This window comes from Myotis davidii, unplaced genomic scaffold (genome assembly GCF_000327345.1).
Source record: "Myotis davidii unplaced genomic scaffold, ASM32734v1 scaffold540, whole genome shotgun sequence".
NCBI lineage: Eukaryota > Metazoa > Chordata > Mammalia > Chiroptera > Vespertilionidae > Myotis > Myotis davidii.
This window is the reverse complement of record NW_006292916.1, coordinates 1,278,803-1,283,754: the sequence shown is the minus strand read 5'-3', so window position 1 is coordinate 1,283,754 and position 4,952 is coordinate 1,278,803. Positions and strand designations below refer to the sequence as shown.

The 4,952-nt window shown below is 43.5% G+C and overlaps 1 long non-coding RNA gene across 1 annotated transcript in view; it reads left to right on the top strand.

Moving 5' to 3' along the window:
* LOC107181371 overlaps positions 1 to 4,952 on the top strand; it is a 17,878-nt gene that overhangs the window by 9,220 nt on the left and 3,706 nt on the right. Inside the window, exon 2 of the long non-coding RNA XR_001514307.1 lies at positions 3,178 to 3,234. This is a non-coding gene — a long non-coding RNA (uncharacterized LOC107181371). The remainder of the gene's footprint in view (positions 1 to 3,177; positions 3,235 to 4,952) is intronic.

The following is a 4,952-nucleotide window of genomic DNA, read 5'->3' as shown; positions in this document are numbered from 1 at the left end:
TGCCTTGCATTCTGATGTCATTACTGCGCTTTTACCATCCACTCGCTCTAATAAGATTGTGAATTACTTAAGGGCAGAGATCATGACTTGAGCTTGTGTGTTCCTTGTCATGGTGCCTAGATAAATATTCAAATGCCATCCAATCCAAATGACTGTGAGGTGAGAGGCCCAGTGTTGCTGGAGACCTCTGATTTTTATTTAAGGGGCTTCACTTGTTCTGTGCCTTTACAGAGGAGTGAGTAGGGGCTGAGGGAATTTGGGGAAACCCAGACAGAATTCTCCTTTTGCAAGATTTTGTTAAGCTGGCTCACAGGACTGCCGGGCAGCTTCTTCGCCAGGACCGCTGGGCATTTGTCCAATTAAAACCCGACACAGCAATAACAAAGGCACTGGTCTACTGCTAATGTGTGGGGATCAAACCCCAGCCTGCAGGAACTCATCCCTACAGTAAGGGCCAGCCGATGGGTGGACCTGGGCTGCTGCTCCCAATTCTGGGGAGAGGGAGACTTCCCGTGACCCAGGAAACTACTATCAACTGAAAAATCAGAGAAGCACAGAGGATGATTCAAAAACACGAAAGATAACACTGGTGATTCCTTTAATCTCTGGGGTAAAAACAAACTAAAACAAAACCCTGAACTTGTACACACACGCACGTGGAAAAACGTTGTTCAAGGGAAAAGCTATTCAGACCCAGGCTGGAGGGCTGTGGCTAGGGGCCCCGGATGCTGTACCACGTGCGAAGGCAGAGGGACTCTGTGCCAGGCTGATGCTGAGCTGCCGAAGCTGGGCTGTGGGGGGCCGCGCTGCCTGGGGCCTGCACCTTGAGCAGAGACTTTTCTTCCTACAGAGCAAACATGGTGGAGTGCTCCGGGGCTGAGGGCACATGCTGGGGCCTGGCCTGAGGCAAATGCACTTGCCTGCCCTCTCCTCCTGCCGACCACCTCAGTCCACCTGCCCACACACCTGCCCCCTTCTCCTCGACACCTCTAGCAGGGCGGCCTCTCACTTACCGGCAGCTGGTGAGCGCTCGGGCTCCGGCAGGTCCCTGAACAGGTCCATAGTGAAGACTGGTCAGCGGAATGGCTTCTTCCCCGGGACTGGTGGTCAGGCTTTGTCAGGAAGGACATCCAGACGGTGATCCAGAAGATATCGGTCTAATTAGCATACCACCCTTTTATTAGTATAGATTTTTGCTGTACCTTTCCTATGTTTAGATATACAAATACTTACCATTGTGTTACAATTGCCTACAATATTCACTACAGTAACATGCTGTACAGGTGTGTAATCTATGAGCCATAGGCTATAACATAGCACCCAGGTGTATAGTAGGCTATACCATCTATGTTTGTGTAAGTGCCCTCTACCACATTCACACAAAGATAAAACCACCTAATGATGCATTTTTCAGAACATAACCCTGTTGTTAAGCTACTCATGGCTGTACATTATTTCTTTTGATCTCTATAACTGACTTAAGACCATTATTACCCCCATGGTATCAACAAGGAAAATGAATCTGTATAAATGTGGTAATAGACTTATCAGTGGTTCAACATAATACAAGTTTACTTCTTATTCTGTCAAGTCCATAGAACACTTCTGGTATGGTGGCCTTTCATTTAACATTTTGAGATCCAGGCCCCTTCCATCTGTGGCTCTGCCCTCCTCTAGGTATTCAGAGCCTTCTCCTCCCACCAGCAGATAGGGAAACAGAGAGAGTGGAGGAGCTCATGAAGGTTTCAACAGACCAAGCCTGTACATGGCATATGTGCCTCCATGTTCATCCCATTGGCCAAAATCATCCCCAGGGTCACTGCTAGCTTCTCCTGTGTGCCCAGGGGAAGGGAAATGATTTGAGGAATAACTAGCAATCTCTACCACAGAGTCACAGGAGTGTGCATGCATAGGCTGAAGGTCACACAGCTAATAAGAGGCAAAGCAAAACTCAAAATCTGAGCCGAGTCTTGGTTTTGTCCATCTTGTGACTCTGCTCTCTTCCAGGTCCTCAAAGTCCTCTCCCCTCCCAGGGATTAATCTCCTGCTACTAGCATTCATCTGAGGTACTGATGTTGGAATGATCATTAGAAAGTGTAAGAAAGTCTAATGAAAACATTTGTGTTAAATACAGTTTTGAGCCTTTCCAGACCTGTAAATAATTCTTGTATAATATTTTCTTTCCACGTTTTTTTTCATATATTTGTGTATATATATATTGATTTCATAGAAGAAGGGAGAGGGAGAGAGAGATAGAAACATCAATGATGAGAGAGAAGCATTGTTCTGCTGCCTCCTGCATGCTCCACACTGATGGAGCCCACAGCCAGGCATATGCCCTGACTGGGAATCAAACCGTGACCTCCTGGTTCATAGGTTGATGCTCAACCACTCAGCCATGCCCACTGGGCCCAGGCTTTTTTTTCTTGATTAATTTCTGTTACTCCCCATTAAACCTTGAAATTACCTCAAAGGTTCTTCCCTGCTTCTTAGGGCCTTTCCCAGCAACATGATGTGCCGCCATCCCATGAGGGTAGAGCTTGGCTCAGTCTCATGTTCCAATGGTGAGCTTTCCTCAGCAACACCTTTACTCAAAAAAGCTGAGAATAAACATAAACTTGATTGACTAGTCATCATCTTTAGACAAAGGATTTATAATTTAAACATGATTTTTAAAAATACCTGGGTATACTTATTTATTCATAAACATTTGTTAAAAGAAATGAGAATGGATCTAGTTAATATCATCTTTACACTTCAAACACATTTTCTTATCTGACCATCACATGGGATGTGTTTTCCTATTCCTATCTTTTGTAGATGGAAGCTGGTACACTGAGTGAGTGCACTAGGGTGCATTTTCTTGGCAACCTCTTGCTGACTCTTAACTGCTCTCAACCCATTTTCTTGTCTACAGAATCAGGAAGGAGTAAAAATTAGTAAAATAAAATACTTCTGTGTCTGGGGAGAATTGAATGGGATAACAAATTCATAGCATCTGAGACATGACTATGACAACTATTTCATTTACAGATAAGGAAATGTGGACTTAGACAATAATTTTCTCAAAGCAGGCAACCCAGAGTAATAAGCCTCAGTGGGGTTTGAGCCCAAGCCTTTTTAGGTCTAATGCCTAAACTCTTTCTCTTACTTCTTTTTGCCTTTTTTACATTATAGGAGTCATGAGGAATCAGGTCCAAAGATGCCTACATTTGACCAGCTCATTGTTCACAGGTAAGAATCCTTTCCATATAATTCGTAGAATGTCTCAATCACTGTCTAATCCAACTCCACTACTTTTCAAATTGTTCTTTATTCCAACTTCTTGAATTGGAAGCTTGGTTTGTTTCCCTTCAGTCTTTCTCACCCAGGATAAATGCTCATTGGAAATACTGCAGTTTCTGGGCTTTCTCTTTAAAATGCAGTAAGAAATTATCACAGTTTCTGCCCACCTCATGATCAGGGCTGAAGGACAGCAATGGAGATAGGAGAGACCATCTCATCTACAATCACAAGACTCAAGTAGTAGTCCTACTGAAACGGAATTTTTGGACTGGAACCCGGATTCTTTGTTCACCAGAGTAGACGAATGAATCCACAGACAGAGGGTAATATAGCAAAAGTGGAGATTTATTGAAGAACAAATACAGAATCTTGGGGACAGTGGGTGTTCCAGAGACATGGAAGCATGGAACAGAGTGCAGAATCTGGGAGGGAATTCAGAGAAGGGTGCATGGGTGGGAGGTAATCAACCAAGGACCTTGAATGCATATATTGCATGGCCCATGGTCACAAACAATGGGGCAGTGAGGTCCTGGGGCAGAGGGTGGGAGCAGGCTGGAGGGGGTGGAGTAGGGGGAAAAAGGAAACATATGTAATACTTTCAACAATAAAGAATTATTTAAAAAGAAAAAAGCAAGGGTGAATAAGGTTTAGTCCCCACCTTCAACTAGTTCATGGTTGATTGGAGGAAGCCAGACATTTATGCAGTGTTTCGTACTTTAAGAGAAGAACAAATAAAGTTATTAGGAAACTTGAAAGAAGCAGGATTTACTTTCAGTTTAGTGAAATCAGGGAAAGCTCCTTGGAAGGGAGAATATTTGACTCTGGTCTTAAAAGTAAGCTAATATTTGGTCAACTAAAGACAACCATTTGAGCAGATGCTTGGAGGCAGGAAACTGCAGGCTCTGTATAGAAAGGGAGGAGTACTTTGACTTGACTGAATCAAAGGGAATATAAAGAAGAAAATGGGAACCAAGGACAGAGTTGAGAGAACTTGAAAGTCAGACTGTTGGCTGGTTCTCTAAATAGAACATGGAAAATTGATGCAGCAGGAGTTCACAGAATGACCTGGAGAGGAAGGAGACTGAAGGCAGGCAGAACATTTTGGAAGCCAATGAAATGGTCCAAATGTAAGAAAAGTCTGTATTAGGACAGCAGCAGCAGACAGAGGGAGATATCTTGAGAAGGCTAACCCCTATTTTGGAAAACTACTGTTTGGAATTCCCTGATATTTTTTAGAAGGCCTCATATTCTAAAAAAAAAAACAACAACAAAAAACACTTTGCTTTCTAGCCTGCTTTAGCCTGCTTGAATAATGAGGAAGATAAACTTAGCTGTCTGACCCTGTAGGCCAGAGACTAGATATGCCCATACTCTCAATGCCATGCCAGGTGTATTTTTTAATTGGATAGAACTGTATAGTTTTCAAGGCCACCAGCGAGATAACCAGTAACCACACATAGGGCTGGCTCTTTCATAAAAAGGGAAGTTCTGCTTGTAGCTCTGCTTAGAATTTGAATTCATTTTCTCTAAGCCCACTGCGGTGAATAAAGTGTGACTCCAAACTCTCTGAGCATTGCTTGGTTCTTCTCCGGTTTTTCTGTAACAAGATAAACACCAATTGTTGCCTCCCGCATGGAATCAAACTGGTAACATTTCCATGCCTGGCA